This window comes from Anguilla anguilla, chromosome 17, assembly GCF_013347855.1.
Source record: "Anguilla anguilla isolate fAngAng1 chromosome 17, fAngAng1.pri, whole genome shotgun sequence".
NCBI classification, from domain to species: Eukaryota; Metazoa; Chordata; class Actinopteri; order Anguilliformes; family Anguillidae; genus Anguilla; species Anguilla anguilla.
Window position 1 is genome coordinate 12,779,188 of NC_049217.1, and position 14,398 is coordinate 12,793,585.

The window sequence follows — 14,398 nt, forward strand, 5'->3', positions numbered from 1 at the left end:
AGACAACTATGTGCTGGTAAGGTGAGTTTACACTGGCACACAAAGTCTGTAGTAGTTTGTGCGGGTACAGTGGGTTTGCATGCTGTATACACGATTCCCAGTTTGAGTAGAGGCGGACTGTACCCTTAAATGAGGTACAGTGCTGTATAATGAGGCACCTGAGGTAGCACATTAATCATACATAGCATGCTGAATAATGCACAGCGTGAGCAGCCCGGCAGTCATAAGAGGTGCTTTACCTGGACTCCTCCAGGAGAAAGGGGCTACTGCAGGTGCATGAGGTAAAGCCGCTGCTCCCAGATTAAGGTGAAATTAATAATGCATCACGGCTATGGCTGTTCACCTTTAAACAGCGAATGAGGAAAAATCCTGGGACTTAAAATTCCAATGATGCAAAGATGCCAACAGAAGACCTTCTGAAATAAAAATAAAACAACTCTAAAGTAGTTTTCTGATGAAACATTACTGTCTTGTCTCCACGTTTTGCATATTTGATCTGAACTGGGTTTAGAACTACAATCACCAGGCATAATGGCAATAGGTTACTTCTCCCCCATAGGTACACTGAAATACATGAAATCCACACAGAGTATCGCTTGAATAATGGTGCTTGCTACAAGGGAAAAAATGCACTTTCAAAACAGCCAGCTAGCTGAAGTGCTGAAACAGTTGGAATCCTAGAACTGTTTGGCATCCTGAGAATTTGAATCACAAACTAGTTAAATCTCGTATGAAAGTTAATTTTCACAACTGAAAAAGCATGGGGCTCAAACAAACATAGACTGCAACAATTAATGAGAAATCTCTAATAACCCATCCTAGAGCATATTCATTTCTTATTTGTTTTACAACAATATCTTGGCTATTTATTTTCAGTTTTGCACATTTGAAAATTGAGACAATGTCATTTTTTATGTGTTGTTTTATATGTGGTAAGTTAGCCTACATACCTTCCCCTCGCAGTGAGCGCCTTACAAGTAAAATATTGCTAGTGGGTAAACACCTGAATGTATTTAATTAGCAAATTAAGTAAATAAAATTAAATGAAATATTTTGGAACGGCCAATCTTCTGCAACCGCAGCCACATACATGAGTGAACCCCACTGGCTGTGAGGCCTGCCCATGCGCCCCGGCGGGGTGCCTTAACCCAATAAGCCATCCGGCCGCCCGAGTATTCACTTTTTAATTAAATTTTATTGCTTCTGGACAGTAGCGACGGAGCCTTGGGAGCGCCGCTGGGAGGCGTTTGCTCGCGTTCACAGCTGCCGCACCCGAACCCCCGAAACCTCGAACCGTTCCGTCTGAATGTCAGCACACAATGCCATCTGTCAGGGCAGAAAACGCTGAACAGTTATAATAATAACAACACCGATAAGGTGCGTGAATATGCAAGACGCTAATGAATGTAGCGTATACGTCAAAGTTCACTGTTATTAAGCATCATTACAGCAGGGTTACGTGCAAGTTACGCGCAGGGGAGAGCGTGATGGAGGATATGCTCGTGCAGCACATCCAGGTTCCACACAGCAGGTAAACACTATCACCTCATAAGAGAACAGACAAGAGAAGCCTCAGCCCCAGCTAGGGTCTCTCACACATTACAGCTGTGAGCTCAAGCCCCACACCAATGAACGTTAAGCCTAACACTGATGCGCTTGATCACCCTTCCATTACTTTATAGCTGGGCCGTCATGGAGCCTGAATAAGGTAAAATAAGACTTATTCTGCATCTCTCTCTCGCTCGCTCTCCCTCTCTCTCTCTCTTTTGTGACAGATGATATAGCCGGCCGATATTCACAGAGAAGGGTTTGTGTCCCTGGGGTTTGGAAGAAGCAGCAATGAATTAACGGACACCTCCCAGCAGAGCTCCCAAGACTATTACCACCACCCACCAGTCACAAATCATGAGTCCACATCACGCTGCTGCTAATAGTAATGATAATGATAATGATAATAATAATGGTGAGAAACGGGCAGCCATGTTGTAGAGAAAGAATTGGCATGGCCGGCTAACCATCACTATATTCGTGGCCATGTTAAATTTGTGGTCCAGCACTACTTTTGATGCTAGAAGAAGCCAACACAGTGGTGTGGCCCAGGGTGAGAGAAGAGATGCAGAGCATCTCAGTCTTTGCCAGCTGAGCTTTAGGTGGTGATTTTCAGTCCAGTTTAAGATTTCATTCAGACATTGTTAACATGCCTATGGGTCCCTGTTGGGCAGATAGTGCTGAGGAAAGACAGAGTGATGTGTCATTGCCAGAGAAAAAATATGGCAGTCTGTGAGCAGTTACAACAGGGCCAAGGCATTTGGTGTAGAAAGAGAAGGGGAGGCAAGGACAGAGCCCTGGGGTACGCCTGTAAAAAGGCTATGAAGCGTTGATGTTGTGCCACCCCAAGTGACTTGGAAGGAATGCCCCATGCAGTAGGATGTAAACCAGGCCAAGGCCACGCCAAAGATCCCCACTGTAGAGAAGATGGGAGACTACGGTGGTCATCAGTGCCAAACACAGAGCTGAGGTTAAGCAGAATCAGAACTGAACATGTAAAACTGATTACAAATCAGTTTTTTGAATTACTGCACCAAGTGTATTACAGTACAGATGCGCATAAAGTACAGTGCAGTCTCCTGTGTGCAATGAAAATGCTCTGCTGAGTTTTATTTCACATTCATGGAGCCTCATTTTCCGGCACCCCCAACAGGGCTGTAGGGCTGTCACAGTTATATAATAATGGGAGGACATTATTTAGTAATGGCCTTCTGTGTAGTTCACTCCCAGGGTGGTTATGATTCTGCATGATTACAAAGACAAGGCATTTGGAAGGTTTTTTCCCTTTCCTGGTCTCAGGCCTTGGTTGCTCGTGGGTTTGCAGGAAGGACTGCTGGAATTCAGCCTACACAGGCCTGATTTAAGCTTGCCCTTCCTAGCCCTGCAGAAGACTCATATCCCAGGTGGGGCACAGTTTCCGGCAGTAACACACCCTGAATGTACCAACAATGTGTGAAATGCAGGCTATGTTGATGGCCACTAAGTCCCATTCATAACAGTTGAAGGAAAGTCATAATTCCCTGTGAAGACAGCCAGGTGAAGATGTGCATTGTGCCTCTTTCTATCTGTCTGTCTGTCTTTCGATCTCAGCATTACAGCTCACAGCACATCCATGTAACCAAGCAGCACACCTCTTGCAGTATTTACCTGTATTAACCTGGGCATATCTTCATTTTCGAGGTGCTTTCTGAATGGCACTTTGGAGAGTTTCTCTTTCAGCTAAATCTGATGTGAAAATGATTGGTTGAAATGCTTCTCGTTTGATACCCACATCAACAGTCTGCGCCTCTCCCTCGGTGGTGTCACTGCCTCTCTGCTTGTGAAGCGCATGGGTTTGCCATGTGAACAGTGCTGAAGCTCTTCCCTGAGTGTGGTCGCCCGATACCCACCAGTGATTCATGGCAGCCTTCCAACCCCGGAAATATTCCGTTCTGGGCAAGTTCGCATTTGATCCCTAAACACACTGCGACATTCTCAGGTGGCAGCCATATTGAAACGCGCAGGATACAAAAGCTGCCTTTGCTTTTCCGCTGACCCATTACTCGTAACCTAGTAACCTACAGCAGCGCAGAATCCATCTCAATGCAGAGTCCACCGGCAACACTTCAGTGAGTGTGGGACTGCAGATTAGGGCTGGAAAATTAGCTTCAGGACGAAAAATACTACTGTAATTAAGTGTATATTTGTATTTGTGTGTGTGTATGTGTTTGTGTGTGTTTCTGTGTGTGTGTGTGTATGTGCATGCGTTCATGTGTGCAATGTTTTTAGTGTGCACAAGAACCCCAGAATAACATTGCAGTTGTGATTTTAAGTCTGTCCTAAAAAATGTAGTTCCTTTCCTTTAGCCAGTCTGAGTGAGGAGTAAATGGTCATGGATGGTTTAGGCCTCTGTGGACAGGGTCTCACTAGTGTGAATCTGAGCTGCACAGAATTCCCATTTTTTCCCAGAATGCTTAATGCTCAAGCCACGTATAGCTTGAGAGTCTGTGTGAACCTTCCAGAAAAACACAGACACATGCAGCCTGTTCTGAGGCCAGGCGCAGTTTCAGCTGGACAAGAAGTAACATTAAAACACGAAAAACAGTGAACATTATAGGAAACAATGTCTAAGAACTTCCTCTGATTGGCTTATTGGGCTGGCAGTCTGAAGAGGCAGCCAAGGGCAGCATGTTAAATTGCTGGGTGGAGGTGCACTCTGTACCAGCTGAGGCGTCAGGCATTGCTGTGATATGGAAGCAGCACCCAGTCCCAACAGTACCAGGCTGCTTCTCTGAAGAGACAATAACATCTTTAAAGGCTGAATGATTTCTCCCGGCACTGTACATATTGTTATTCCTGAGCTGCTTTGTCCCAAAAACCAACAAGGGCCAAACATTCCCAAAAAGAGGACACTTCACAAATAACCGGTGCTTGACAGCCCCCAGCCACACGCACACGGAATGTTCCGGGCCAGGGGCTCCAGCTGCTGGGGCTGTAATTAGGGAGGCCCGAAATCTTGCAGCCTCTCTCAAACAGGCGGGTTCGAGACGCCAGGATGAGCTCAAACCGCTGGCGAGATCAAGCCCCCCCCGATAGCCCCTCCCACTGGGCCACGCCCAACATTTCGAAACTTCCTCACTCCCCCTGTAATTTTCATACCAGTATCAACACACACTATAGATTGGCCAAACCTTCCTGAGGGCCCCCCTACCCATGCAGACACTGCAGCAGCATGAGCAGCATTTTCACACTGACCCTTCAAGAGTTTTATATCCCTCTTTCAAACTTTATTACACAGTGAGTCTCTAAGAAAAGCCAGTCTCTTTTAATAGTCAGGTAGGGAAACATACATCACCTTGGTAACAGGAATCAATTTCTCATGCCATTGATTAATATCATAAACCGCAGCTTTCTAGCTTATGGACAACACCAGTGTGGTACCAGAGACAGTTTGGTACTAAATTCAAACTAGATGTGATCAAATAGCCTATGCCCCGGCAAATTTGAGCGGAGCAAAAACATGGACTAACCCCACCAGAATATCCTCTAAGGGACAAGCCCCCATGCCACCTCTCCTAACGGGACAAGCTCCAAACTCTTCTAAAGCAGTGGTTCCGAAGCCAGATCCAGATATTTTATGTGTTCCATCTGAAGCACACCAGAGGCAACTAATGAAGGGCTTGATTAGTTGTATCAGGTGTGCTTAAGGTGGAACGTCAAATACCAGGATCCAGCTGGGGATACCTGAGAAGAGGTTAAGGAACCACTGTTCTAAGCCCCATAGCCACCTCTGCTAAAGGGACAAGCCCAGCTGTGACCTCTCCTAAAAGGACCAACCCCACCAGCAGCTGTGCTAAAGAGATAAAGTGCCACCACTGGCACCTCTCCTAAAGAAAAAACCTCCACCAGCACCCCTGCTAAAAGGACAAACCCAACCAGTACCTTTCCTAAAGGGACTAACCCGTCAAACTCATCTGATTGCACTCTCTAAAGCAGGTGTAGTGAGGAAACTCGTGTCAGAGAGAGCAAATGAGCGAGAGAGTGAGAAAGCAAGAGAGCAAGAAATGAGTGTTAAAATTTTCTAACAGACCTCCAGAACAGTAAATTGTACCTTGTGATTGAGTTTGCCATAATTGCTGGTTAATTTACTAAAGTACTATTATGGAATGGTCGTAATTACAACTGAGTTCCACAGGTGCTGCCAAGGAGAGGCCTGGTGAAGGGAAGATATTTAAAGTTAAGATGCGTTTCAAAAGTCTTTGAAAAATTTCTTCTAAAGAGTAGGATACTGCACTGTTTGAGTCTGTCTGAGAGAATGCAAGCTAGTCAGCATGTCCCACCAGACAAATACATTCCAATCTGACTCCTCTTGGTTCCTAATTAAAACTGTAATGTCCAACAGCATGTCTTTGTAAGAGTAAATGTCCCCACTTTGACAGTCACAGCAAAATAGAGCAGCCTACTGCTTACTATAACAGGAACAATAATAAACCCCTGAGCATTGCTACTGCTGACTGAGAAAGTACCATTTGAACTGCAGCGTCAGTGAAAGAATAAGGGTTCTGTACCCGCCCTGTGACTGCGTAGTGAGCATAAACTAAACGCTTCAGAGTGCTTCAAAAAAAGCTCACCTCTTAAAAAAAAAAAAACGAAAGAGGGATTTTCTGTTTGGCATTCCCAGCTTTAGCGAGTAAATGACCATGCAGGGCCGGTCACGGGAAAGACCAGAATAACCCAGAATAATACCTGCAAGCATACCCACAATCAGCTGCCCACTTGTATCTGCCTGACGCAACTGCAGACACAAGAAAAGCACACAACTTCTCAGAATAAGCAGATCTGACCTCTCCCTCTCTGGCCCCAATGCCATACAGCAATGGTAACCAATCCTGTTCCTGGAGATCTACCATCCTGTAGGTTTTCACTCCAACCCTGAAAAAGCACACCTTGCTCAACAGTTCAGAGATCTTGTTGAAATGAAAACATACAGGATGGTAGATATCCAGGAACAGGGTTGGTTGCCCCCTGCCCTATAGGATCCAGGGCATCCCTCCCACTGTCTACCAAACCAGATCTAACTGCCCGTAGCCAGAGGAGACCATGCCCTGTGAATGGCAGGACCCTCCCACTGCTAACAGTAATGTGATCTGTGAGGCCTATTAAGTCATTATAGAAGATGGCAGTTAGTCTTGACCTCGAAGGCAGACATTCCGCCCCCTGGAATGGTGTTTATGGCCGAGCCTTGACTGTAGATCTTTCCAGGAGTTCTGCAGCTCCTTGCTAATAAGGGGGGGGGGGGGTCACACAGAGAATGAGGGGTTTGGTCTGACAAAAATCCCACTACACTGACACCCAGAGCTGTTAACACAACCCAAAATATGTTCTATTCACACTGCTTTTAAACTTTAGATCTGAGCACCTGGTATTTAGCTGGAAAAGTTAATTTGATGCTTCACCTGAGTGCACAGGGCAGGTGTGCTCACCAGGTAACACAACTGCTAGCAGCTGGACAAATACTGGGATTCTCTATCACATGGGTGCTGTTATTTTTGTTATTGGGGATAAGCTGTACAGCTTTATCATTTTTGTAAACCTGTTTAAAATTTGAATCTGTTTTCTTATGAGTGTCCCAGTCACTTATTTTAAAAATGTGACTGAAACACACATGAATAAATAAAAAAAGTGCCTGTATCTGCACTTTAAGTGACTGAATAATTCAGCTAAGTGCCTTTTAACAGGAAGTTAGCCAGCAGGAGCAGTACTTCCTGATGTCCCCCAGGATGGCCCTAGGTGCACTCTCGCTGTAAGTTACTGAAGGCAAGCAGGGCAGGTATTTGGACCTTTTAGAGGCTAGCAGGAGAAAACTGTTACACACAGCTGTGAGAGTGAGGTGTAACCTTCACAGACAGGCCCCATTACACTGAGTCCCCAAGCAGTGCTAAAGCTTAGGCCGTTTGTCACCCAGATTTCCATGGAAACAACCACACTCAGCCTGACCGGCAGCCAGTATCTCAAACACTTTACTTTACAAGGGCACATATTTATCTGTATATGTAGTACATACAAAGCCCTCCAAGATGACTGTCATCCGTAACAACGATAAGTGAAAAAGGCTATATACAATAAACAGAATACAGTGATTAAAAAAAAAAACGAATGTACACCATATTTCAGTTCTATGGTTTTTCATATTAAGACATGACTTAACCCTAATCTATTCCTTGAGAAGTCCTAACTGTAGATAAATCTAAAGCAATGTGACTCATAACACACAAATATTACTTGGCTATTCAACCAAAAATAAGTCAACATACAGAAGCCATAAGTGGACCCTTACTGCTAAGTGCTTCCATATCAATTAAGAGGGTAATTAAAACCAGGTGCTTCTAATCAATTGCGCATGAATAGTCAATAAAAAAAATAATGGTTTGGATTGGTAAAATCAGTCAATGAGTGCAGACAAGGATCTTGAAGGATTCTGTATCAAGGAATTGTTAAAAAAAATCCCACCAAATATACACATCAAACTGTGGATTTCATTAGTGTTATCCTTCTGAAGGGTGAGTGGACAAAGTACTGAATACAGAGGGTGGAAATCATTTTCAAGCCGTAACTTGCCAAGATGGCATACCTGCCATCCCAATTATTGCTCGGTAAAACACTTTTCTCTAAGCAATTGCATTAATATTAAAGAATACTATTTTCATATTTCTGAAAATATAATACAGCTGATTACCTGTTAAGTTAATGCAGTACAGAAGAAAAATTATTTCTCTCATTTCTCAGAAAGACAGGGATTATATATAGCTTGCCTACTGACCTCCATTCCAAGGGCATGGCAGCAATCTTATTGAAATCTTATTATATAGTGACTTTACATGACCGTGGTTGAGAATCGCTCTCAGTGAACAAACGAGCCCCATTAGCAGCTTAACGGAGGCTTAGCTGGCGGTTCTGTGCTGTTGTGGGACGGTTGGGCGTGTGACTCACCTGCCACATTCGCCGTTGATCTCACGCCGCGGCTGTTTTGAGAGCGGTAATCTCTCGGAGACGTGCTGACGGCTGCAAATCCGTGGTTCTCGGTGGTGGTTCAAAGTTCCTAGGAAGCGTCCTTTTCCAACACTTGGAGAAGCCCAAAGTTTAGTCATCCAGGACACCCCGAGGCGGTCTGTAACCTTACACCCGGGTTGCCTTAACCTAACCCTAATCCCATTTTCCAGGTTTTGTAGAGGAAGTGAAACAATGTAAACACAATCAGTCTGTTATTGCATCAGTGAAGTGATCTGGCGGTTAGGTAACCAGCGAGGGGTACATTTTCCTGGCATGGTTTAGGTGCACCCTCAGAGGAGAAGGTTAATGCCAATTGTCAATTGATACTCAATGGTATGACGAGATCACATTCACCCCATGTTAAAGCATTTGTTTCTGGCAGTCAGGGGTGTTTTTCCAATACAATGCCCTCGTTTCCAGACATTGAGAAGTAACACATGGGTGTTATCCGTATTTCACAGCTCTCAGTCAGCAGATTTGAACCCAATCAAGCATTTATGAGATATGAGATATTCTGGAATGACGTCTGACACATTGTTTTCCAGTTGCATCATCTCAGCGCATGTTTACTGACTTTCATAGATGCGTGGTGTTATATTCCTTCTGCAGAATTCCAGATTCTGGTAGACTGTGTGCAATGGGGCATACAGGTCATTCTGTCCACACATTGTGCCCCCCCAATCATACTATTAAGTGGATTTTATATTGTTATTTTAAAACTTTATTTTGTTTTTCACTGTGTGGTGAGTGTTTTACTGAACTCTGCCGTCTCTGTGGGATGAGTGTTTTACTGAACTCTGCTTGTTCTCTGTGGGATGAGTGTTTTACTGAACTCTGCTGGTTCTCTATGGGATGAGTGTTTTACTGAACTCTGAGGGCTCTCTGGGGTGTTACATTTCAGTCGCAGTGTCCCTGGCTAACCAAAAACACTTGCTCATGGCCTCTGGGTCTGTCAATATACACTCATTAAAGAAGAGGGGAAACAAGGTCTAATCAATATTGATGAATACATGCCCATTTCTAAGGCACAGAATGGTGCCTGGCAGTGCCCATAGACACAAGTTGGTCTTCCAACAAACAACTGACAATGTCACAGTTATGCCACAATCTGAAGATACAGTATACAATCTATACTAGGTCATGAGACAGTCAATGGATTTAATGCTGTACAATTGACCATTTCATCAGATTGGGGCAGGCAATGAGAGCAGTTATTCTGAGATGTGGGCTTATCAATACATAATGAAGCTCAGGGTACATGACTCTGTGTTGCTGGACCAGACTAATGGGATTTAGTGTAAATGTGCAAAATGGTCTAAGCTATTCTATAAACCTTTAGCAAAGGCACACACGGAAAACCAGTACTCACAGATGTGCTCTTGGTGTGCGTTTAGTCTCCAATCCACCCAAGCATGTTCATATTACCCTCCTCCTCATCTTTCATCATTGGTTGTCTGTAACTTCTTGCACCAACTGTTCAAAACCTTGATATTAGCCTACATGGTAGCTAATGGAACAGGATATCCCCTCCGTAGTCATTCAACCTAGTCATAAATTCTTACAGTTTTGGAAAACATTGTACTGATGCATTATACGGTGCATTTTATAAAATAAGTTCCTAAATATGCATTCCCATATTTTTGGTTAATGTTTTAACAACAGAAAAAAAGGTATGCTCAGACATGTGTGAGCTTCAGTGTGCCCATATCTAATATCTTCATCTAATGTATTCTAAACATCACACTATTTGTTGAGGCTATTGCAGTACTGTACAGTTCCATGCCTTAAAAGCAATGTATAAACATCACAGGTGTAACAGGCCAGAGGTAAGGCAGTATACCAAAAACACAATCACATCATTTCATCGCAACCACTTCAGCATTATTTTTCGCAGTCCAGCGCAACAATCCCTTTTCCACATCTAACTCCCGGGAGCCACAGCTGGCTTTCCCCGTTCCCATGACAACCTCCCTCACCCAATCTCCATAGAAACCAGTCCTTTTCTTTTTCCATCAAATATGTGAGATGACATGGTAGGGATCGGGCTGCGAGAGATGAAATGGAGACAGTTCCGAGGGTTTTCACTAGACCTCAGGGTCTTGCCTCAGGTGAGACAACGTTAATTTAAAAACCAGAAGCTCCAATGTGGTCACAATTATCCTCTGCAGAAAATGAAATACTTCAACCAAAGAAGTCTAATTCTGCCTCACAGTTGCCTCCATTCAGCCATTTAACATTAAAACATACGATCTAGGTGCAGTACCTGTAGACATCATCACATAAAACCTGAAGCAATGAGATATGCCTGGTGAACTTGTAAACGTGCTTTTTAAGTCAATGTGAAAAAATATCCACGACTGTTGATTCATACATTAATTCCCAACTGTCAATCACGTTGTTAGCTATCAGTGCACACGTCGAGCCAACGGTGACTCTTGCAGAAGGTGAATACAAAAAGGCGAGGATATTTAGCACTCCCACAGCGAATTAAATGCGGTCAGATCCGCATGGTCACCAAGTGCAATGCAGAACCCCACACAAACTGTCAGCCTTCCACAGTGTGATGGCATATGAAAATGGGATTTTGCAAATTTCCAATTGAAAATAAATCTGCCAACATCTCATCATAACCTCAAAATGTTCTTGGGCTTTTTCTTATTTCAAAAGAATAAGATGCTGGGTGACTGAAAGAAGACCATTTAAACCTTTTTTATGTTTGGAGTTGAGCTGAAGCAGAGTTAATATTTCAGTGAGAACCTTATTTAAACCCCCTCAATAAAAGCCTTTTCTCGCCCGAGGCTGAAATATAATTAGGCCTACACGAAGAAGGCAACGACAAAAACAGAGACAAGGGAAAAAAACTAACAGAAAACACACTTTGGAACATGCAATGTAAGAGGGATGAATAATCCACTAATGGGGTGATTTAAGCTACTCCTGAGGGGATCCTGGACAGGGCTGTATCCAAATTCTCTTAAAAAACGGACAAAACACTGTGCAAAAAGTGATACAAAATAGCACATGCAAATATGCCAACCGAAACCCCACATAGACCTCAGATGCCTTCCTCTCTCTCAAATATGAATCACTCAGAGCACATCTGCGGTAAAGTCTTTGCACCAGACATCTGAGATTGTGCCTCATATAGGCCAACTCCTAGTCTGCCTCAGGAAACAGATTATACATTTCTCAAACATTAAAGGTAAGACTGCTGGTTAAAACGTACCGCCAACACACATCTCCCCCTCAGCCGCCATTATGTCCTCGCTGATGAGAGGGCGGGACTGCCGGCGACGGACTCGACCATGATGTCATAAAGCAGGCGGAATCAGGCTGTCGTGCTGCTGCGATTACGAAGATGAATTATTCACAGAGAACGTCAATATATCGCGAACGGCTCTGACCCTGAACCGTGGAAATGAGATACGCGCGGGGTCCTCTGCTTTTGATTTAAACACTCTCCGCACGGTACAAAACATCACCGCATCAGATCCAGCACGATGCCCAAAGCATCTATAGCTAGTGCTCTTCGAGACAGAGGAACAAATTCCGTAACTAACAGCAAAGGCCAAATCCCCCCCAAAAAAACATTTTTTTTTTCATCTAGCAAAACCTGCAGGCATCATCCTCCTGGCACATCAGGTCAGGGTGGACGTTCTTCCACAAATATATCAATCTTTCAGCACCACAACACACAACCCTGTGAAGGGAGATCAGCTAGGTCATGCTCAGCCTGGCTGCAATCCCAAAGCTAATTTATAGAATCATATTTGCGTTGGGAGACAGCCAGGACAAAAACTGCTGTTGTGCTCCAGGATGTGGCCGCCATCTGCAAGATGTAAATCAGCACACATTCATCAAAACAGCAAAGTGGATTCTCCCATTTAAACCAGCCAGAGTCGCCATAGAGAGAGAGAGAGAGAGAGAGAGAGAGAGAGAGAATTTGGGGAAAAGGAACTTAAAAGCACATTAAAACTCTTCTCAGAAAAAATATATATTATTTTGAAAGTCTCACTTGAAAGATGGAAAATGTTCAGGATCCAGTGATTGTAGGGAGGATTTGCTCCATTAGACATTTATCAGCACAGCTGCTTTTTCAGTGTAAAATCAACTCTAATGGAGTACATATCATCCCCGCTGGACTTGCATAAACACCACTGATTTAACACTAGGAATTTTGCTCCGTAGTAACGGGCTTTCATTCCAGTAATACATTTTCTCTTCTCATGGTTTTACTTTTAACCCTTCAGGTTACAGCATGATAATATTTTTACACTGTAGAGCTGGACCAGGATCATTATATGCTTTGTCTACAGAGAGTACATTTAAGTACATTTTCCAAAGATACTACATGTTACTACAGGCTTCAGGCTCTTAAGCAGGTTAGACCGTTTTATGCCACATCCTCATATAGGAGTTACATTAAATATAGCCTTATCCCTATAAAACACATTAGTAAAGATACTTTGATCCACTGTCAAAACCACGTTGAGCCAGGAGCATGTGGACAACCCATTGTAATATCTGATTGTTAGTATTTACACCTTGGCTAATGGAAAAGGCCAAATGTAAACTAGCTGTTCAAACCATACCAACCACGTAATATAAGGTCTATGAGTGGTGTTACAAAAACTGCTGTTGTGCTCCAGGATGTGGCCGCCATCTGCAAGATGTAAATCAGCACACATTCATCAAAACAGCAAAGTGGATTCTCCCATTTAAACCAGCCAGAGTCGCCATAGAGAGAGAGAGAGAGAGAGAGAGAGAGAGAATTTGGGGAAAAGGAACTTAAAAGCACATTAAAACTCTTCTCAGAAAAAATATATATTATTTTGAAAGTCTCACTTGAAAGATGGAAAATGTTCAGGATCCAGTGATTGTAGGGAGGATTTGCTCCATTAGACATTTATCAGCACAGCTGCTTTTTCAGTGTAAAATCAACTCTAATGGAGTACATATCATCCCCGCTGGACTTGCATAAACACCATTGATTTAACACTAGGAATTTTGCTCCGTAGTAACGGGCTTTCATTCCAGTAATACATTTTCTCTTCTCATGGTTTTACTTTTAACCCTTCAGGTTACAGCATGATAATATTTTTACATTGTAGAGCTGGACCAGGATCATTATATGCTTTGTCTACAGAGAGTACATTTAAGTACATTTTCCAAAGATACTACATGTTACTACAGGCTTCAGGCTCTTAAGCAGGTTAGACCGTTTTATGCCACATCCTCATATAGGAGTTACATTAAATATAGCCTTATCCCTATAAAACACATTAGTAAAGATACTTTGATCCACTGTCAAAACCACGTTGAGCCAGGAGCATGTGGACAACCCATTGTAATATCTGATTGTTAGTATTTACACCTTGGCTAATGGAAAAGGCCAAATGTAAACTAGCTGTTCAAACCATACCAACCACGTAATATAAGGTCTATGAGTGGTGTTACATGGACTGACACTTTAGAGTTACAATAGGCGTGATACTATTTCTCTATATAGCCACGTGCTAAAACGTATGCAGCAACAGACTGTGTAGACCCAAAGTTCATACTGAAAGCTCTCAGAAAATTCTGTCTCGTTTTGTTGAAGCCAAAACATTCCAATCTGATGCATCTTCAGAAAATTCCTATTTTTTCAGACTACTACGGAACACAGCACCGAAAAACTCCTGCCACCAGCGGGAATCTCCAGAGTTTAGAAGCACTGGAGGGAGGAGAAGCTGAGGGAACACAGAAGTGGAGTATCTAGTGAGTCTGCAGAATCTGTAACAATGCATTTTACCCTGAATACAATGTATCGTGTACAAACTTG